The sequence below is a fragment of the Pleurodeles waltl genome, chromosome 10 (assembly GCF_031143425.1).
Source record: "Pleurodeles waltl isolate 20211129_DDA chromosome 10, aPleWal1.hap1.20221129, whole genome shotgun sequence".
Taxonomy (NCBI): domain Eukaryota; kingdom Metazoa; phylum Chordata; class Amphibia; order Caudata; family Salamandridae; genus Pleurodeles; species Pleurodeles waltl.
The window spans coordinates 725998499-726021898 of record NC_090449.1 but is presented as its reverse complement, the minus strand read 5'-3'; the positions used below and the strand labels follow the sequence as shown (position 1 = coordinate 726021898).

Genomic DNA, 23400 nt, shown 5'->3' with positions numbered 1-23400 from the left:
CCCCTTATTTAGATTTCGCTGGGCAGAGCCAAGCAGCTTCTTCTGCCACTTCCCATCTCTGGGGTCCTCCCCCTCACCCCCACCAAGGGATTATATACATGATGACTGTTGGGCATAGCAACCTCCTGCATTACAAAAATGCCAACATACCCTTTGATTGCCTCTTTATTACACCAGCTTGCCAAGTGCTTGCTGCAACTACTTTGCTTTTCATTCATATTGTGATTACTCTGCCGGATATGTAAGACTTGGCTCTGATACATGATGCCTGAAATGTTATTAGTCAACTTTGTATTGTTTGACAAAAACTTACTAAACAGATCTGAAGTAAAATAAATAAAAAAAAAAAAAAAGATATTTGCCACCTGCTAACAGGACATAGACCAAACATCCTCCCTGCAGCCTGAGGCTCACCCCTTCTCCTAAGGGTAGCACTGCAGTGTTTTGGGAAAGGCCTCAATGTTACCAAACATGTAATTCCCTATGCCCCAGCAGTAACTCTTTGGGCTTCCTCAACAGTTCACCAGCTAGGATGACTCGAAGTGGTTTATTGGAAAGAAGTTGGCATAACATTTTTGGGGGACCACTTCCTTAACACACTCTTCTGTCATCTTCCTCCCACCAAGAGCAGGTTGGGCTTCACAAGGGTCAATTTCTGTTACATGGGGCACTTTTACAACCTTTCCGGACTCAATAGGCGATTACTAATAGTAAACCCGAGACGTGCACACTAGTTCAAACCTTTTGTGCCATGGGTGGTGGTAGTAAGATCTGCATTTGGCTTTATACAGCCATCAAGTCGCACACCAGATCTCACTGCAGCCACTTAGGGACACTCAAGTGTCTGAGTTCCTTAGAGCACTACATGAAAAAATTGGCTAAAGGTATTACATTATTATCTCTTTAAATTAAGACTGCTCTACATTACCCACAGGGCATACTTCACCCTAGCTAAAATTAACAGCTTGTTCCTTACACCAGGGGCTCAATTTGGTCAATTTCTGCAACGGATTTGCATTTCCTTGATGTGAACGGACATATCATCAAACGAGCCATTACTATGAAACAGAAATCGTCCCAGCCTCCTGCTTAGAACCTAGCACTGAGATCCCCAACACTTGGAGAAAGCTGAAGGCACCATCCACGTGGCACCTATTACCACAGACTGGGGCAAGTTATGGTCTTTCTTGGAGTCTCCCCCCAGAGATGATAGCCTGCTAATCTGTATGAGATCCGAGCCCCTGTACCCTGTGATACCAGGTCGGATAAACCCATCATCTACAGGTAGCTTCCCTCCATAGAGTGTGTGCTTCCCAGCCTTGCCATGAATAGTCAGTCCCCAACAGCACACCATATACGTTGTTCAAATTGGGGTTTCTCACCTGCGTGCCAAAGTTCTCTTTTATACTATGTATTTTTCCAGAAAGCTATATTTTGTTTTGTCCCCTCTGTTTAGTACCCATTCTTGCTGCTAACTCGAACTTTACTTGGCCTCTGTTTTATAACACACATCAGCAATGCACTCATTTCCCCATTATTCTGCATTCAACATGTCCAGTCATTCCAAGACACACCTCTACTGACTAAGGTGACTTTGCATTGTATTATAAAAACCAAAGTCATGGATTGTTTGTCGAATATGGCAGGTGTTATCGGTCTGTATAAATCCACTATTATGGCAAAAACGCCAATAAAGATTATTATTTAAAAAAATACAGATACGTTTGCCAAAAACAACGCTGTCCTTTTTTCCTTGAGGAGTGCTCCCTTGGTTTCTGACAAACTTTTGCCCACTTGTTCGTAAATACACATGGATGGTTTGCATTGGCTTGTTATGGTTCCTTTTGACACTGGAGGGCCTCTGCTTTGTGCTATATGTGCCACAGAAAACTGTTCGGATTTCTTAACGATCCAGTTGCTTGCAAATAATGGCCACTCTTACATTTGCACTTATTAGCTATTTGGTCGAGGAGGGAATGTGGGGTGGGGCATGGTGACCTTTTAGCAACACAGGTCATTAAGATTTCTTGGGCCGACAAATGAAATTTTTCCACCAAGGTCTGTTCCAATACCCACATGGAGTCTAAACCTAGTGTTAGCACAATACCATGAGGCACACGTTTGAGTCATTGCATAAATCAGTTGTAAACTATTTTGCTCTAAAGGTACTATTTCAACTGCAATCACATCAGTACGTAGCGTGAATTAATTACAGGCCTTAAAGATCCAGGAACCTTATTTATAAAAACAGAGGGGTGAAGGAGTGTGAAAAGCAAACTAAAGTTCGTTCCAAGTGTGGTGTCACTTTTCCTTGTCAATTGATTCAGTGACTCTTTTCGAACAACCAAAGACAGTTTGAAAGAACCCTTTGCACAGGATGTAAGAGTTCAAATTCAGATTGTGGCATGTAGACTCCCTGGTTGCATTGAGTGCAGCTGTAAGCAATAAAATATAATATACCCCCAAAAAGTACAGTTATAACCCAGTATGCTTATCTTGACTATACAGTAATTACGTTTTTTTGAGCCCATACATGTTCAGATCACTGTTACTTTAGTTGATATTTTGATATACAATCCATAACAATTATTTTGGGGATGGGAATAACAGACCTAAATGACCATTAATCTCCTGCCACCCTTTTCCGCTAATATTTCCCTTTGCAAAACTTTCAAAACATTCAGTAAATTTATGCTACCAAAAATGCCCTTGAATTACACATTATTCCTTTCTTCTGTGTGTCTGTAAGCGTAAATTTGGAAATGTATTCACCAGTACAGGAAATTCAAATTTGAGCGGTTAGGGATAAACAAATATCACTTTGGAAGCCACCAGCTTTTCCTGCAATTTCAACTATTAAATTCTGCATTTCTCTCAAGTTAGCTCGGCAGTGTGCTGGGTAGCACAGAGAAAACTGAGTAACATATTAAAGCATGAAATCCCTCAGTCCGCTCGATTTTCCTACTTCTAAACTCAGTCACTGATCATTTGATTTTAAAATCACCCACTATATTTGAGATTACACCACTAAAACATCATGCAATAATTCCGGTAATATATTGGAAATAGGAGTGTATTATATGGTTTCATTAAATAACTTTCTTTAGGACCATTACTCTGTGAAGGCCAGTGGGAGTCAGGGGGCTCTTATGGCTATGAACTTTGTATCCTTTAGTGCACGCTGGGATAGTGTAGGTATGGCTATGTTCCTTCATGTGGATATATATCCACACTGGTTGACTATCATTTCAATTTGCTTTTTATGTATCAAATTATTTGTTTAGTATAATACGTTGATTTGCTTCTGCTGAAAAATGAAATTGAGAGAAACAAAATTAATCTTTGTCTTTTCAATGCTTTTTCTTGCATAAACTATATTGTTTGTGTATGTGCACCATATTTATATCTTATTTATTATCACACTGCACCTCCTCCAACACTTGGAATTCGAAACAGTGTAAATAAATACAGTGCTAAGTTTAGCCGTGTGTCACCTGTAGGAAAGTACCCCTTTTGACATGGTCACCCCTGCTTTGTTTTGCCAAGGATACTGCTGTTTTGTGACAAAAGTTGCACTGGGTTCCTGCTAGCCAGGTTCCCAGTGCCAGTGCTCCTTCCTTAAAACAAGGTCCAATTGTGTACTGCTAGCACACACTTTAGCACCTCTGTAAATCCCTGCTAAATAGTACTCCTGGTACCTACGTCCTGGGTGCTAAAGAGGGCCGCTAAGGGCTGCAGTATGTATCATGCTACACTAAGGGACCGCCAACAAATTGCATGCAGCCTGCCATTCCAGACTGTGTGTCATGGTGCAAACCATGAGTGAAAACACGACATGCCACACTCATTGTGTGGTACCATGCCAAAAACACTACATATAATATATGTAAGGCAGGCCTTAAAGCACTAGGGCAGGGTGTGTTCTACTTAATGCAAGGACATATTCGCATGAGCAAATATGCCCCTGTGATTTCTAGTTCTATTACCAGATAGTCAAAGTGAACAATGAAGCCATCTTAAGGTATGTACATACAAACTCATGATCCACATCTACAAGGTACTACACAACACAGGACTGCCATACCTCAACCACTGCCTCGCCTTCTACGTAACCAACAGACAACTCCGTTCTTCCCCGCTTGCCCTTCCAGCCGTTCCCAAGATTCAAAAAAGCACAGCAGGTGGAAGATCTTTCTCCTACCTTGCAGGCCGGACAAGGAAAACACTACCTCTCAAACTCAGACAGACAGCATCACTGAAGCAGTTCAGGAACGACCTCAAGACCTTGCTTTTCGATTGAGCAGCACCCCGCATACAGTGCCTTGAGACCCCACGGGTGATTAGCCGCGCTTTAGAAATTACTGATTGATTGATGTACCGTCACTACGAGTTACCCCGCTACATAACGGCTTCACTGAAACCTATGGTGTTTGGTATCAAGCACCTTGCCTTAACTCCATACTGATCAGTTCTCGATTTATTATGACATGCACACAGAAAGCACCTTAGTGGTGCTCCCTGAAACCTATTACTCCTCTAGCATGTTGGCTGATTGGTATTGACCAGTCTTCCACCACAGATTAGTTTCTGACCCCTGGAGGTGACAGCCAGTATTCTCAGGGGCCAGAAACAATGTCTGCTGCGGAGGAAGGTTTTTTATCACCTCCTTCAGCAGGACGGCTAGTGAATCTGCATACCAAGGCAAGTGACTTCAAAGTCCCTGCAGCCTCTGATATGCAACCCTAGCTTTCCAGAGGCCTGGGAGATGCCACTCCCTGCCCCAAGGCCCATTTGTTTGTCTTTACTATCCAACTACATTCTGCAGTTCTGACAAGATGCATTAGTCTGATGCTATGCTAATCCATCACTCTATGCTGAATCAACAAAGGAAGTAGAAGCTGATGTCTTTAATAAATGCTCTTGGTATTATTTTATGAGGACTCAGGGGTGTGGAATTCCTATAGCCCACCGCCTTGGACATATTTTATTTTATCCTTGGGACAAGTAGGCCCAATCCCCTGCAACACCAACCCTTTGGCTGCCAGTTTACAGGGAAGGGAACGGTCTGCAGTTGAGGTAATATTTGCGTCCATATGTTAATGCTGTTCAAACTTTTATTTATGGTTCATTAATGCAAAACCTTTATTATTAGGATCAGCGCTCTAAATAAATGTTGTACGGTCCCTCTAACTACTGACAGTTGTTCGAGAAAAAAAAAAAAGCGGGCATGTTTGAAAAGTTTAACAATATGAGGATACTTAGAAGGCTCCCAGAATGCAACGATTAGATGCAAATGTTTGTAGAAGCTTGTAAGCAAGATTAATGATTCTTTGATTTCAAAATAAAATGTTCAGAAAAAAATACAAGTAGGAAAAAAAACATTTTGCTAAATTACTGTGAAGTTTTAGGTACTATTTCTTTGACACATCATTTAGTAAAATATGTTGATACATGCTAGTATTTCCAAAACATATTCATAATGGAAAATCAGTGTAACCATTTTCAACAAAATCATGGGAAACATGAAAATAAACACGTACTGGCAAAGCCAACCAATCCGGCATTGATTGTCAGTCTATTGGTTTTGTCAATACGTTTCTTGTTTTAACATTGTTTTTTAACACTTTATTGTTGTGGGAGCTGCCACACCATCTCCACTATAACAAACATTGGCAAAAAGGAAAACATGTTTTTTGGTCTCTAAAGGCACACATTGCCACAGTAGTTCCTGGCACTGAACAAGACTACTTTGTGTGGCAATATGCTCCATGTGGAAGAGCAGAATGCTATCACTCACAATACAGCCATGCGACGCATAGATAGATAGAAAGACAGATAGAGAAACAGAATCGTAAAAAAAACAAAAAACTAAACGTCTTGGTTAAACCCAGACCTAATTTGGTGCCCAATTCTTTAAAGAAAGTCACAAAAGTGCACCCATGGTATAGCTCTTTGAATTAGTGGTTTTCATGAAACAAGAATTTAAAGAAGTAGACCAGGAAGGAAAATGTTACTTAAAAGTATACATCTGTTCGTGGTATGTAGTGCTGTAGATTCACCTTCTGTGCATTATCCAATCGTTTAGAGTTGGGCTCTGAGTGTTGCAACTTGCTTTTCTTTGAGAAGTGTTTGAGTCTATGCGATTGAGTGGCTCCTCCTTTTCGGTGATACTGCACATGGGCATTGAGTTCTTAGATTGTTTTCCGCAAGCGGGTGAAAGAGAGTGTAGAGAAGTGAAGAAAGGAGTATGTCCATGCGAATATACAAAGTCATTGTTACAGAAAGAGGCTTCTGGGGAGGAGGGAGGGTGCATGTGAATCTACAGCAGTACATGGCACAAACAGATGCCTACTTGTAACATTTTCCGTTCAATGGCATGTGTGGCTGTAGATACACATACTGTGCATAGACTGTAAAGCAGGCCCTCCGAAAAATGCAGTGGCTAGCCTCTGGGAGTTGCAGTTCTTTGAAAAAGTGTTCTTAGGACAGCCTGTCCTACACCGGCTTCCTGACGAGCCTGTACATCTAAGTAGTAATGTATTGTAAATGTGTGTGGCATAGACCAGGTAGCTGGTTTGCAAAATGTCAGCTAAGGGAATATTTCATACAAATTCCATAATGGCGCCTTGTTTCCTTGTGGAATGTGCTTTAAGAGTAAGTGTTAATTGTCTTTTTGCTTTATCATAACATATTTGTAAACATTTCACAATCCGTCTAGCTATGCTATTGTTTGTAATAGGATTTCCCTTATGTGGTACTAAAAAAAGCTACAAAAAAACTGCTTAGTTTTCCTGAACCCTTTTGTCCTGTCACTTTGCCACAAGAGAGCTCTTTCAACATCTAATGTGTGAAGAGCTTGTTCCGCTACAGATTCCGGTTGTGGAAAGAAAACCATCAATTCAATAGTTTGAATTGTGAGACAACTTTGGTAGAAATTTAGGGTTTGTACGAAGGTCTAGTTTGTTTTTATGTATCTGAAAGAAAGGCTGTTCTAACGTTAAGACTTGCAGCTCACTAACGTGTCTTAGTGATGTAACAGCAACTAAGAAAGCTACTTTGTAAGAAAGGAATTGTTAAGGACATGAGTTAAGAGGCTCAAATGGCGGGCCCATGAGCCTAGTGACTACAATATTAAGATTCATGGTACGCACTGGGGGATAGCCTGCGTAGGAGTACTCTTTTAGGTCTTCCATGAAAGCTTTAATGACTGGTATTTTGAATAACGAAGTATGTTGTCTCTTTTGTAAATAGGCTGCAAATACAGCCAGGTGAAACCAAATGGATCTTTAAGCCAGGTTTCCTTTTTGCAGGTAGAACAAATAAAGAATATCTTGCACTGATGGTGTTAGTGGATCAATGTGTTTAGATTGAGAGTTAGGCTGCATAACAGGCTCTAGTTGTTGGTTTATGTGCCTGTTTTGTAATGCCCATATACTCTGCAGATAACTGAAGGTAACCAAATTCTATGACTTAAGGAGCCACATCGCAAGGTAGGTTGATTTGGGATCTGGGTGTCTTATCTGTTGAACATTTTCTGTGAGAAGATTGTCTGTTGCGGCGTCTCTCTTGAGGTACTAGGGAAAGCTCCAGTAGAGATGTAAACCAAGGCTGGCAAGCCCATGTGGGTAATACTAGGATTATTTTGAGAGAATTTTGTTTGAGTTTGCGCACTAGGAATGTAATGAGTGGAAGCAAATATGACCAGTTGATCCAAAGTGCATTACCTTTGGACTGAGGGTGTGGGTACCTGGATGCAAATTTCTGGCGTTTTGAGTCTTCTGCTGTGGCGATTAGGTCTAGGTGAGGTGTTCCCACTTTTGAAAGTACTTCTGAAGGGCTACTGGGTGGAGATGCCATTTGTGGAGTTGTTGATGCATCCTGCTTAGCAGGTCTGCAAAGTTGTCTTTCACTGGGAGATATTCTGCCAGAAGATGGATGTGGTGATAAGCCCACCTCCAGATTGGTTGTGCTAGCTGAGGCAAATGGAGAGAGCATGTTCCCACCTGCTTTTGTAGATAATACATTGCGGTCATGTTGTCCGTACAAATAAAACAGATTTGTGCATTGAGGCAGAAAAGCTTTCAGGGCTAGAAAGACTGCCTGAAGTTCCAGAACATTGATGTGTATGTTCTGGTGGCTGGGATCCCATGATCCTGCACTATGAGGTTGCTGAGATGAGTCCCCCGTTCCGTAAGGGAGGCACCCAAGGTCAGAACTATTTGGGGAACCCGGTCTTGAAAAGGCTGTCCTTTGAGTAGGTTGGTGGAATTCTACCATAGAAGAGAGACATAATCGGGGTGATCTACCAGCACTAGATCCTAAAAATGACCCTGAGCTTGTGACAATTGGTGAGAGACATTGTTGCAGGGGAAGCATGGAAAGTCTGGCATGAGGGACGATGACAATGCAGAATGTCAAATGCCTAAGAGTCGCAATAATGTTTTGCCTGTGTACATTTGATTGATCTGTATTCAAGAAATTGTTTCCCGACAATTGTGAACATGTGTTTGATTCGGGTAAACGAGTCCCAACTGTGTGTTGAAAATAGCCCCCAGATACGGTTGAATTTGGAGAGGATGTAGGTGTGATTTTAGGGTGTTTATTATAAACCCTAGTTTGTTAAGAAGGTTTACTATTATTCAAGTGTGAGACTGACTTTGGCTTACAGTGGTGGCTTTGATCAGCCAATCATCCAAGTAATGAAATACATGTATCTGTTGCATTCTCAGATGTGCTGAAACTACTGCAAGACACTTTGAGAACACCCTGGGAGCAGCTGTGACCCTGAAAGGTAGAACCTTGAACCAATGCTGTTTTCCTGCCACTACAAACCCTAGATATTTGCAGTGTGCAGGATGAATTCGAATGTGAAAGTAGGCATCCTTCAGATCTAGAGCGGTCATGAAGTCGCCTTTTTGTAGTAGTGGAATTACATCTTCAAGGGTGACAATGTGAAAATGCTCTGAAGGAATATACTGATTTAGTGGTCTGAGATCCAAAATAGGCCTGAGAGTGCTGTCCTTTCTGGGAATGAGAAAGTAGAGAGAGTACATTATTGTTCCTTGATTTTGTATGGGAACAGTTTCTATTGCTTCATTTAACAGTAGAGACTGAACTTCTTCTTTTAAAAGAGTGAGATGTTCTGTTGACATTTTGTGTCTGCGAGGTGGAATGTTTGGGAGTGTTGATGTAAGTTGTAGACAATAACCATGCTGGATAATGGATAGGACCCACAGGCCCGACTATCTCTGTCCACTGTAGGTGGCGAAATTGAAGATGCCCCCCTACGGGAGGGTAATGAGGAGGAGGAATGTGGAGGTAAGCAATGTTTGGCTGAGGGTGAACCACAAGGGTTGGTGGTTTTTCCACTGTCCTCAGAGCCATTTCCTCTATATGTTACTCTGAAAATCCTCTAGAGTAGGAGGAAGAGGCTTGACATTGCTGAGAGTTGGAATGATCCGAGAATGTGGTCGCTTTGTAGCCAACCCTATACATTAAGCGGCGAAAGAAAACCGTTTGATTGATTTTGTAAAAGCACCTATGGCTTTAGCCGTGTCAGTGGCTTTTTTTATTTTTTTATTTTTTTAGTTTTTCGAGGATGGAGTCACCCTGGGACCCAAATAGGTGTTCCCCATCAAAGGACATATTGAGGACAGCTTGATGGACTTCTGGTTAGAAACAAAAACATCTTAACCAGGCATGTCTCCTAATGAAGATACTGGTATTGACCCCTCGGCTGTGTCTGCTGCATCTAGTGCACATCTTATTTAATTATTTGCAATTGCCTGACCTTCAGAGACTATTTGCTGTGCACATTTAGAGTGTTCTTATGGGAGGAGTTAAAGAACGTCTTCCATTTTGTCCCTGTGTGTCCTATCATATCTTGCAAGCAGTGCCTGGGAATTAGCAATATGCCAATGATTGTGGTCAACTGCGCAGCAACCCCTTTTCCCGCTGCATCAATTTTTTTTTACTTTTCCTCAAGAGGAGGAGAATCTACAGTAGCCTGACTATTTACTCTTTTAATGGCTCCGGTAGTAACAATGGAATCCGGAGGGACTTGTGACCGGATGTAGATTGGGTCAAAAGGAGCTGCCTTTTATTTAGTTTATCTAGCCGTGGCGTAATTATACCAGAGCTCACAGGCTCTTTGAAAATGTCTTCGTCATGTTGAGGCATCACTGACAACAAGCAGAGGGGACAGTGAAGCCGAAGAATGTTCAGGGTCAGCTGTTTTCGGCACTGACATTTTGTGTCGCTGTAAATGTTTCGATCCCGATGGACAGATGATGTACTCCTGCTCAGTGTCAAAGTTTTTGGTGTCGAAGTTGTGGGCACCGAAGTAATGGGTCCTAAAGTTTTCAGTTCCGAAGCCTTGGATGTTTTTGGTTGGGCCAAAGGAATAGAGGTTGATTGTGAAGACCCAGCCACAATCTTTCCGGATTTCAGAGCTGAGGGCGGGGCAGCAGAGTCAAGCTTCCGTGACCAACCGTGGCCCAAGTGCAGTGGTGGTCCGGTGACCTCTTTTGTGGGCTACGTTACTGTCTCTACGGGAGAAGAAGGGGCAGTTTTTTTACTCACAACTTGCGCTGAAGTGATATACTGGCTCTTGATGTCGGATTGTAGGTCTGAGTCCATGTCTTCCACCGAGAATGTACCTTCTTTCTCTGGCTCCTCGTGAGTGTGTTCATTCCAGAAAATATTCGGGGTGTTGTCTTGCGTCGAGTGTGCCATTTCCAGCCTGCAATCTCTTCAGTCCCGAAGAGTATTCTTAAACCGAAACTATCAGCACGCATTGCAGGCAGCCTCGTTGTGGTCTGGGGAAAGGCAGAGGTTACACACTTGATGGTGACCAGAGTGTGGAAATTTGGCGTGGCACTAAAGGCAGAATCTAAATGGCATCCATTCCAACAGGGTTTCATGATCTTACATATTTGGGGCTGAGTAAGGCCCGCCCCAAAGGGTACGCGATCGAGATTCAACCCAACCAAGATTATGATAGAGACTCTCGATCAACTTACAATACCGTCAATGGAAAGTAAAGACAGAAAGAGAGTCTCAAAAGGGTTCAAGTTAATACGGAGCGAGCAGAAACATGCCTGAACCCGACATCGGAGAGAAAACAATCTAACAAAGAACTCAATGCCCATACACAGTATCACAGAGAAGGAGGAGCCACTCAATCCAGTGACTCCAAAACACTTCTTGAAGAAAAACATTGCAGCACTCCAAGCCCAACACTAGGTGGCAGGGTAATGCACAGCATGTGAATCTACAGCCACAGATGCCATTGAACATTGTACTTCTAGAAAATATTTGTGAACTGTATTTTAGCACAAGAAAATATGCATGTGTAGATTACCTCTAGCAAAAATCTATTGAACGCTTTGAAGTTCACTTTCTTTCCAACCACTTTTTTCCCCAACCTTGAAAGAACTTCAACTTCTGTTCTTATCAGGAGTAAATTTCCAACCTTTCTCAGTATGGGAAAAGATTAGAGAAGAGCTGGTGAAAATCCTTAAGACATGCAAGTTCGTATGTTTGAACAGACTCAAAGGCATTCCAGTCCTGGAACTATTGCTGACTGCCTACTCCAGTCCCAGCATGTATATCTGCAGAAAGTTGGCAAAATAAGGAAATTGCTATGGAAGGGCTTCAAATTACTAGTTTTCAAGTCCTACTATAGTATTAGCCCTGGCATAATGAGAGGGGCTTTTATTAGGGCTCTTACATAATGAGATTTCTGCCATAATTTGTTGCAACACTACATGACACCAAAGGGACAAGTAGATGTTTTTACAGGACAAGTAGGTTTAAGAAGCAACCTGCCCCATGGACAGGTAGATATTTTATTAAATTCTACACCCCTGAGGACTACCATTGGCCCTGGTTTGATCCAGTAGTATCTCAAGCACGAAGTCCAGCCACACAAGTGAGTTAGCGTTTTTATCTAGACAAGTGTGGGAAACCTAGGTGATAGGATTTTTGTGGGTCCCTAAAGATTCCAGAGGTTTCTGTCGCAGCAATGTGAGGAAAATGCATGACTGCTGACAACAATTGAGATTTACAGAGCATAGTAAACTGGACTCACCTGGGCATCTTCATGTCTGAGTTTAAAAAGGTTTCTTTGGGTGGTGGCCGAGCCCAATCCCAAATAGTCTGCCATTCAGCATGCAAGTAAAAGGAAATTTGGATTTAACCCTACTCAGTGATTTCATACTGCAAAACTACATCCAAATTTCCTCTAACTTGCCATGGGGATGCTCTGTCCTGCAGGAGGGAGGGAAGATTATTGGGCCCAACACAAGGGCAGCTTGCCCCACCCCGTTTTTGTTAAAACACAATATATCTGTCACAGGAGTATAGTTGGCTTTTGTTCCCCACCCCACAGGGTAGAATTATGGTAACCCCCCTGATTATTTAAGCGCACACTGACATTACAGCAAACAAAAAAAAGAAAAACACACTCTGCATATGAGGGAAGCTCCTCTCTCGTGTCCAGTTTAATTTCTGAAAAGAAAAAGCTTCAGATGGTTTTATCAGAAGTATTCTCTTTTCATGTACAGAGGACGACCTGCTGATATCATTTGCAATACGAAGGTACTGCAGAGGGCCTAGACAACGGGCTGTCCTCCACATCTAAGCAGTTATGGCAACATGTTATTTTTATCCACACTAATGGTGATTACATAAAGACAGAATCTCTGCAGGTCTCTTCACAATCCAAGCTTCAACATCTTTTTTTAAACCGACTTGCACTGAACTGTTTATAGTATGTTTTTGCAAAATCTCCATCTGGTTTTTGGTGCAAATAGTTATGCAGTACAGCTTTTATTCTTCTATTTTTGCAATTAACTCATAAGAGTAAGACACAAGGATTTATTTGGTTGCAGCAAAGGGAGACCGAGTGATCATGCATTAGCAGGGATAAAATACCTTCAGACATCAATTAAAAAGGCTGCTACAAGTCACTAAAGAGTTGCACGATCTTATAAAGGGAGCTCTTCTTTCAGCCACATTCCTATGGTCACAGAACTTCTCAATGACTTGCAAAATTCTGGTGTATGGAAGCGGGACATTTTTCCTATATATACAATTGATCTGAATCTATTTGTTTAGAGGCAGCTACATTAAATTGCTTGACCACACTTTTTCTTATTTGAACACTTCTTTAATACTATGATCTTAACATATATAAATCTAGACTGATCTATGAGGTTTTGTTTTGATTTTGGTTTTACTAAATGTTCTGCTGCATAAAAAATACATACAAATAGATGAAAGAGCATAATAACACAATTAAAAAGATGCACAATTAAATAAACCATATTAAAGCTTAACTGTCTCTCTGGCTAGATACAGGGATTTTGTAGCGTGTGTGAAGGGAAGGATTTATGAATGTTGTGGGCAAAAGTATACAGAAAAGAGATTACATTTTTGGGCTTGAATTCTTTGGGAAATCATGCTCATATAATCAATACCCCTGAACAAACAGGGACACTACCAATTTCTTCTTTGCCTTCTTTCACTGCCTACCTCAAGCAAGTAGCCTCACTCTTATCAAGAAAATTTGAAATAAATTAAAATAAATAAATTATGTCATAAAAAATAGCCACTTTACAAACAAATAAATGTGTGTAGCCTTGCAACTCCTATTTTTGAAGTGCAATTCTTTTATTATCTCCACATCATCTGCTGAAGTACAGCAGATTATTATGGTATCACCAGAAAGTCCTAGAGAGCCTCTGGCTGCAGGGGTCCTCTGCCCCCATTTACCTTAGGCAATAATGAGTGGCCAGATGCTGATTCCACCTTCCAAGGAACGCTGTCCTACCAGGAGCGCGTTGTCAAACATGGAATGAAAAAAGGACGCACATAGTGTTGTAAAAGCAAAAGTCTATGTGTTCTTGAAATGCAGATGAACGCACATGGTGTTGTTGCAAAAAATCCATTCGCGAATGGTGAGTCAGAGACTGCAAAATACATGGAGGAACTAGATGGTGGCTACTCTGTAGTCTATCTAGTCTAAAGGCACTTTCATTTAGATTAGACCTGGGGTCTCTTCGGAAACGATAAAGTATATGGTGGACAGAGAAGGCAAATGTGTTGAAAGAAAACTGGGTGGCAAAACGGTTGTTTGTATGCACCTAATTCATGTCACGTGCCACGCTGTGACTTTTTCAAAGCTGCTAGCAAGGTGGGCACATCTGCCCCTCATATTAGGGGGCAACTTTGCAGTGTATCAGATGTCTAGATGGATCACTTGTATCATTTTTTACCAGTGTTGCCTGTTCACAAAACTGCAAAGGACCAAAGCACCTGGTTAAATAATAGTATAAAAAAGTAAAGAATGGAATGCTTGAATTAATCTCAGCCATTATTAAATACTCAGGGCACATTCCAGTCTTGCATTCTTCAGTTTGTTGCCCCAAGTCCCATGCACACTGTGTCACTGAAGCAAAGCTACACCAGATGGATGGCTCTTAAGGGCAAGACAGGGCCTGTGTTGCTTGTGTTTCGGTTCAGGGAGGAACTTCCCTGGTAGTTCAGGCTGGACTTTTACAAAAGGAGCAGGGTCATGACTGAGTTGCACTTAGCTGGGTGCAAACTGAGGTAGCATGGTGGGCAAAATAAGGTCGGGCTGAGATGTGGCCTCAAGTAATTACCAGTGACTGAGATTAATTCAACTATTCCATTTATCACTTTTTTGTATACTTCAGTAGTTCAATAATAGGGCATTAGTTGACAGTTGGAGCAGTAAAAACTGCATGCTTGTGAGGACTCATTCTATACCCCTTTATACTATCAACATGTGTGCCTAGATCGTTTAATGTGTTCCAAAGAGCAGCAGAGATACAACCTTCTGCATATCTTTACAAAACACTGATTATATTTCAGAGACAATTACTTTTCAGTGGGGCAGAAAACAACTCCTGTCAAACTGGCCTGGGTGATACCAGGGATAGCTTAAGTACCTATGTTTTCCTATCACCGGCTTTAAACCCTAAACAGACTAACATTTCATGGAAAACCCTAGCTAGCAGATTTAGATCTCACATGTCACCGCATATTCATCCCGATCATAAGGGCTTTGTACCTCATCGTAGCATGGCACAAAACAGCATGAGGAGACTATTTCAGGTATTGGAAAGGCCTACCAGAGACTACCAATACTCTGCAATGTTTGCTTTTAAAGGTCTTCAAAGGATGTGATCCATAAGATTTCCCTTTCGTATTATAGTCCCACAGTAAGGGTTAAAATAGGAGTCCCGATATTTGCATGCTATCAGATGAGGAGAGGGACGTGTTCCTAATCCAACATCTATTCCTCTTCCTAGCAAGAGAACCACTCCCTGCTAAGTGGTGGTGTGAAGGGCAGGACTGGGGTATCCCACTGCAGAAATCCACTCAGATAATTTCTATACATGCAGATGGACTTTTATTATGTATAATGGATGTTAGACTAGACTTACGCCCAATAGTAGAGATCATCAATTCAGGAATCTATCCAGCTTACAGGTGACTGCAGTAAATCTGGTTTCCAATACGACAGGATCTCTTGAGTAATATAGTCAGGAAATGGAGGTGAAATGATCAAGAGGGAGCCCATTACTTTTAGATATCTGGGAATACAAATATACCGTTCCAAAGTGATCTACTAGAGGGAAACTTGGTATGCATAATGAAAACATTTCATTGGAAGGTAATGTTTTGAAATGTGTTGCCTCTGTCTGTTGCTGTACAAGTTGCTCGTCTTCCTAGACTCCTTTATTATTTTGCTAATATCTCGGTTGTGGTCCCAAAGACAGTCTTTAGGGAGCTAGACACTCTTATAGGGGGATCTTATTTTGAATACAAACAGAGAAAGAGTGGCTTTGGAGAAACTTAAGCTCTCAAAGAGTAGCGATGGGAGTGCTACATTTTCAGCTCTATTATATATCTGTGCAAACACAATGGTCTGCTGGGTGGCTAGATGGCAGACACCCTGTGGGAGACTGTGAGGAATACAAAGGAAATGGTTCATCTTGAAGTTGCATAAAAATACTCATGAGTACTACAAAAACTTTGCAATCATGGCCAAGGCACCTGAAGGTTGCATTACACAAATATAAAAGAGATATACTAATGACTAGCATTGTAATGCCATGCACCCCAATAATTCCCTTCTAAAGCCTGTGTGGACCTCCAGGATTATAGTCTAACTGAAAGTGAAAGCCTTGAGAAACATGGGTAATAGAGACTATGGGGAATATATTTCATAAGGGGATGATGGCACCCATTCAAGTACTTTTTGGGCTATCACAGGAGCACCTCCTTAAACATATCATTGGTTGCAGGGGTATGCAATGCTTGGAAGCTCACAGATACGGAACCACAATAACTATACACAAACACTTTATTCGATAGGAAGCACAAGAGTGATAACATGGCTATATGTAACCCTAATGAGACTAGTGCAATCCCTACTGATACGTCATTGTGACAAATAGGAGTCACACCATGGGACAGTACTACATGACAAGGAGTGGGGCAAAACTATGCAGTACCCCCACAAGTCTAGACTATAGTTAATTCAGTTTATTTTCACAGAGCTTTTATTACCACCTAATAGATGAGTAAAATTAACCTGATCTTGCCTATGGTTTGCTTGAGATGCTGTTCATAGCAAGCAGTCTTCATCAATATGATATGGGATTGCCCAAGCATTACACAGCATTGGGGAATGGTGGGGAATTTATTGAACGCTCAGACAGGGTGTGCCCACTATTATACACTTAAGGCCTGCATACCTGGGCAAGTCCCCAACATTTGATCTTTTACTAATATTAGCTAATAGGAGAATCACAGAGAACTGGAGTTCCAATCACAGCCCTATGACACAGTAGAATAGCGTAGAAACCAGCTTGGTCAATTGTGAAAGCCAGGCTCTGCACCAGGAGTAGGCTTATGCACTTAGAAAATACCCTTTAATTCATGTTTTGGATAAATTACTGATGAGATGTATACAGGTGTATACAGGCAGCCAAGAATTTCCTTTAAAAAAACAAAACATTATCTAACACACAATTTAGCATATAAGGATTCTGCTCACTGTGTTTAGACATGCTACAGGGCATTAAAGTTGGAACGAGAATGTACTCAACCCACAAGATGTATGTCATTAAGACGGATTGAAAATGTCACTTACCCAGTGTACATCTGTTCGTGGCATCAGTCGCAGTAGATTCGCATGTTATGCAATAGCTCGCCATCTGGTGTTGGGCCGGAGTGTTACAAGTTGTTTTTCTTCGAAGAAGTCTTTCGAGTCACGGGACCGAGTGACTCCTCCTTCTGTCTCCATTGCGCATGGGCGTCGACTCCATCTTCGATTGTTTTTCCCCGCAGAGGGTGAGGTAGGAGTTGAATTGTAGTAAAAGTGCCCATGCAATGGAGTGACTAAGTATGTACCTACTTAAGGTTGAGATGATACATATACAAATAGTTGAAGGTAACTTCCAAACTGCTACAGGCTCCCGGGGAGGCGGGTGGGCACATGCGAATCTACTGCGACTGATGCCACGAACAGATGTACACTGGGTAAGTGACATTTTCAGTTCGATGGCATCTGTCGCTGTAGATACGCATGTTATGCATAGACTAGTAAGCAGTTATCTCCCCAAAAGCGGTGGATCAGCCTGTAGGAGTGGAAGTAGTTTGAAATAATGTTCTTAATACGGCTTGACCTACTGTGGCTTGTTGTGCGGATAACACGTCTACACAGTAGTGCTTGGTGAATGTGTGAGGCGTAGACCATGTGGCTGCCTTACATATTTCTTGCATTGGGATGTTTCCTAGAAAGGCCATGGTAGCACCTTTTTTCCTGGTTGAGTGTGCCCTTGGTGTAATGGGCAGCTGTCGTTTGGCTTTTAGGTAGCAGATCTGGATGCATTTAACTATCCATCTGGCTATACCTTGTTTTGATATTGGGTTTCCTGCATGAGGTTTTTGAAATGCAATAAATAGTTGTTTAGTCTTTCTGATGTTCTTTGTTCTGTCAATGTAATACATCAATGCTCTTTTGACATCTAACGTATGTAGTGCCCTTTCAGCTACGGTATCTGGCTGTGGAAAGAATACTGGAAGTTCCACTGTTTGATTTAGATGGAACGGTGAAATAACCTTTGGCAAAAATTTAGGATTGGTCCTTAGGACGACCTTATTTTTGTGAAGTTGTATAAAAGGTTCTTGTATAGTAAACGCCTGAATCTCGCTTACTCTTCTTAGGGAAGTAATGGCGATGAGAAATGCCACCTTCCAGGTTAGGAACTGTATTTCGCAGGAGTGCATGGGTTCAAAGGGTGGACCCATAAGTCTAGTTAGGACCACATTTAGGTTCCATGAAGGAACAGGTGGTGTTCTTGGTGGTATAATTCTCCTAAGTCCCTCCATGAATGCTTTAATGACTGGTATCTTATATAGGGAAGTTGAATAGGTAGTCTGCAGGTATGCAGATATTGCTGCAAGGTGTATTTTAATGGAAGAGAAAGCCAGGTTAGATTTCTGTAAGTGAAGCAAGTAACCCACTACATGTTCTGGAGTTGTGTGTAATGGTTGTATTTGATTAATATGGCAGTAGCAAACAAACCTCTTCCATTTACTTGCATAGCAGTGCCTGGTGGATGGCCTTCTGGCTTGCTTTATGACTTCCATACATTCTTGGGTAAGTTGTAAGTGCCCGAATTCTAGGATTTCAGGAGCCAGATTGCTAGATTCAGCGATGCTGGATCTGGGTGTCTGATCTTTTGGTTGTGTTGTGTCAACAGATCTGGCCTGTTGGGCAATTTGATGCAGGGTACTACTGATAGGTCTAGCAGCGTTGTGTACCAGGGTTGCCTTGCCCAAGTTGGTGCTATTAATATGAGTTTGAGTTTGTTTTGACTGAGTTTGTTTACCAGGTAAGGAAGGAGAGGGAGAGGAGGAAAAGCGTAAGCAAATATCCCTGACCAGTTAATCCATAGGGCATTGCCTTGGGACTGTTTGTGTGGGTATCTGGATGCGAAGTTTTGGCATTTTGCGTTCTCCTTTGTCGCAAACAAGTCTATCTGAGGTGTTCCCCAGAGTTTGAAATAAGTGTTCAGAATTTGGGGGTGAATTTCCCATTCGTGGACCTGTTGGTGATCTCGAGAGAGATTGTCTGCGAGTTGATTTTGGATCCCTGGTATAAATTGTGCTATTAGGCGAATTTGGTTGTGAATTGCCCAACGCCAAATTTTTTGTGCTAGCAGGCTTAACTGCGTGGAGTGCGTCCCCCCTTGTTTGTTTAAATAATACATTGTTGTCATGTTGTCTGTTTTGACGAGAATGTATTTGTGAACTATTATTGGCTGGAAAGCTTTTAATGCTTGAAAAACTGCTAGAAGTTCTAGGTGATTGATATGCAGTTTTGTTTGATGTACGTTCCATTGTCCTTGTATGCTGTGTTGATCGAGGTGTGCTCCCCACCCTGTCATGGAAGCATCTGTTGTTATTACGTATTGTGGCACTGGGTCTTGGAAAGGCCGCCCTTTGTTTAAATTTATGTTGTTCCACCACAGAAGCGAGAGGTAAATTTGGCGGTCTATTAACACCAGATCTAGAAGGTGACCCTGTGCTTGGGACCACTGTGATGCTAGGCACTGTTGTAAGGGCCTCATGTGCAGTCTTGCGTTTGGGACAATGGCTATGCATGAAGACATCATGCCTAGGAGTTGTAACACCATCCTTGCTTGTATCCTTTGTGTTGGATACATGCGTTGTATGATGGTGTTGAAATTTAGAATTCTTTGTGGACTTGGAGTGGCTACTCCCTTTGATGTGTCTATTATGGCTCCTAGGTATTGTTGTACCTTGCGCGGCAGAATGTTGGATTTTGTGAAGTTGACGGTGAACCCGAGTTTGAAGAGGGTTTGTATGATCTGATTTGTGTGATTTGAGCACTCTATGAACGAATGGGCCTTGATTAGCCAGTCGTCCAAATATGGGAACACATGTATTTGCTGCCTTCTTATGTGTGCAGCGACTACCGCTAGACATTTGGTAAAGACTCTTGGTGCGGTTGTTAATCCGAAAGGCAGTACCTTGAATTGATAATGTATTCCTTTGAATACAAACCTTAGGTATTTCCTGTGCGATGGGTGTATTGGTATATGGAAATAAGCATCCTTGAGGTCTAAAGTTGCCATGTAGTCGTGCAGTTTTAGCAATGGTAATACTTCCTGTAGTGTGACCATGTGAAAGTGGTCTGATTTGATGAAAGTATTCACTACTCTGAGGTTTAGGATTGGTCTCAGTGTTTTGTCTTTCTTTGGTATCAGAAAGTACAGTGAGTAAACTCCTGTGTTTATTTGTGTGTTTGGCACTAGTTCGATTGCGTTCTTTTGCAATAGTGCCTGCACTTCTATCTCCAGGCAATTGGAATGATGTTTTGTCAAATTCTGTGCTTTTGGTGGTATGTTTGGAGGGAATTGTAGAAATTCTATGCAATAACCATGTTGGATAATTGCTAGAACCCAAGTGTCTGTAGTGATTTCCTCCCATGCTTTGTAGTACTGACTTATTCTTCCCCCCACTGGTGTTGTGTGGAGGGGGTGAGTGACATGTGAGTCACTGTTTAGTAGTAGGGGTTTTGGGGCTCTGAAATCTTCCTCTATTTCTAGGGAATTGCCCTCCTCTATATTGTCCCCGAAAACCTCCTCTATACTGTCCCTGGTAACTGGACGGTGTTGCCTGTGAGGTGCTGGCTTGTGTGCTCTGACCCCGAAACCCCCCTCTAAAGGGTGTTTTACGAAACGTGCTGTAATTTCCTCTGCTCTGCGGGGAGTAGAGTGCGCCCATGGCTTTGGCAGTGTCTGTGTCTTTTTTGAGTTTCTCAATCGCTGTGTCCACTTCTGGGCCGAACAGTTCCTTTTCGTTAAAAGGCATATTGAGAACTGCTTGCTGAATCTCTGGTTTAAAGCCAGACGTTCTGAGCCATGCATGCCTTCTGATAGTTACAGATGTATTAATTGTCCGTGCAGCTGTATCTGCAGCGTCCATGGAGGAGCGGATCTGGTTGTTAGAAATGGTCTGTCCCTCTTCAACCACCTGTTTTGCCCTATTTTGTAGATCCTTGGGCAGATGTTCAATGAGATGATGCATCTCATCCCAATGGGCTCTGTCATAGCGCGCAAGTAGGGCCTGGGAGTTCGCGATGCGCCACTGGTTTGCAGCTTGTGCTGCGACTCTTTTACCAGCTGCATCGAACTTGCGGCTTTCTTTATCTGGGGGTGGTGCATCTCCAGATGTGTGGGAGTTTGCTCTTTTTCTAGCTGCTCCTACAACGACAGAGTCTGGTGGCAGCTGTGTAGTGATGAAAACCGGGTCCGTAGGAGGCGATTTATACTTTTTTTCCACCCTTGGTGTGATTGCCCTACTTTTGACCGGCTCCTTAAAGATTTCTTTTGCGTGCCGGAGCATACCAGGGAGCATAGGCAGGCTTTGGTATGAGCTGTGGGTGGAGGAGAGTGTGTTGAATAAAAAATCATCCTCGACCTGTTCTGAGTGGAGGCTTACGTTGTGAAATTGTGCTGCTCTGGCCACCACTTGAGAGTACGCAGTGCTGTCCTCTGGTGGAGATGGCTTGGTAGGGTAAGCCTCCGGACTGTTATCTGACACTGGTGCGTCGTATAGGTCCCATGCGTACTGATCTTGGTCACCCTGGCTCATGGTGGTGTGAGCTGGGGAGTGTGATGGAGTTTGTGCTGGTGAGACGTTAATCACGGGCGGTGGAGAGGGTGGTGGAGTAACTCTTTTCACCACTTTTGGTTGTGGTGTCTGTTCAGTCTGGAACTCAAACCTTCTCTTTCTTCTAATAGGGGGAAGGGTGCTTATCTTTCCTGTCCCCTGCTGTATGAAAATACGCTTTTGCGTATGGTCCACATCCGTTGATTGTAGCTCTTCCTCAAACCTATGCTTTTGCATTTGTGAGGTTAGCGAGTGCTCTTCTGTATAAGAGCCTGAAGTTGGGTCGGTTGCGGCTTGTTTCGGTACCGAAACCCTGTCAGCGTCCTTTTTCGGCTCCGAGGCGACTTTTTTCTTTTTCGGGGCCGAAACCTCTCGGCGCCGATCTTCGTCGGGCCCGCTGTCTCGGCGTCGAGCCGTGTCAGCACCGGCATCTCGGTGTCGACGCTTGTCTCCAGCACTTTCTCGGTCCCGAGAAGGCTGTGTGCCGGTGTCTCGACCGGAGTCGGACGATCTCGGCACTGTTTGGGCCTTTTTCGGTGCCGACGGTCGGTCACCGAATTTATGGGTCGAGCCATGGCCTGGTGGCAGTGGCGTCCCCTGGGCCTTGTAAATGTTCCTCTGAGTGGGTTTCGACATCTTACTCACGGTTTGTGTATCGTCGAATCCTTCGGAGTCCGAGTCTTGAATCGAGAAGGTACCTTCCTCTTCTTGTTCCTCGAACTCCCGTTGGGCTGTCGGCGTGGACGCCATCTGAAGTCTTCTGGCTCGACGGTCTCGGAGTATTTTTCGGGACCGGAACGCACGACAGGCCTCGCAGGTGTCTTCGCTGTGCTCAGGTGACAGGCACAGGTTGCAGACCAAGTGTTGGTCTGTGTAGGGGTATTTATTGTGGCATTTGGGGCAGAAACGGAACGGGGTCCGTTCCATCGGCGTTCTTCAGCACGCGGTCGGGCCGACCAGGCCCCGACGGGGGATCGAAAAAACTACCCCGAAGGGCACCGGAGCTCTTCGATCCTTCGACGCGGTGTTGAATCTAACTACGCCGAACCCGAACGCAACAATGCCGACGAAAATCTTCCGAAATTTAGCTATTTTTCCGTTCCGAAACTCGGAGCGACAGAAACACGTCCGAACCCGATGGCGGAAAAAAAACAATCGAAGATGGAGTCGACGCCCATGCGCAATGGAGACAGAAGGAGGAGTCACTCGGTCCCGTGACTCGAAAGACTTCTTCGAAGAAAAACAACTTGTAACACTCCGGCCCAACACCAGATGGCGAGCTATTGCATAACATACGTATCTACAGCGACAGATGCCATCGAACATATTGTTACGCAAAAATGCATTTGTTTTAACAAAAAATTATGTGCTTCCATTTACACTTCTGTTTTCATCTACTTTGAAATTCCACAACCTTTTCACTTTTAAATTTGCTCTGACAAAACTAAACACAAATTTTTAGTCTGCTTTAGGTGACTGTCGTCAAAAGGCCTATTATGAATAATACGAATACTTACAGAAGGCTTTGGTTCAGACTACTGCTTGTTCACTGGTTGGCTTTCTTCTCAATCTTATTTAGTTAGTAACTATTCAATGATTTCCTTGTTGAGTTTGTCTCGCATAACGTCTTTACCATACTTCTGACCGGGTGACTGAATC

At 42.8% G+C, this 23400-nt stretch overlaps 1 protein-coding gene across 3 annotated transcripts in view; it reads right to left on the bottom strand.

Moving 5' to 3' along the window:
- Positions 1–23400, bottom strand: part of EPC1 (enhancer of polycomb homolog 1) — a 1031213-nt gene that overhangs the window by 640292 nt on the left and 367521 nt on the right. The window lies entirely within an intron of this gene.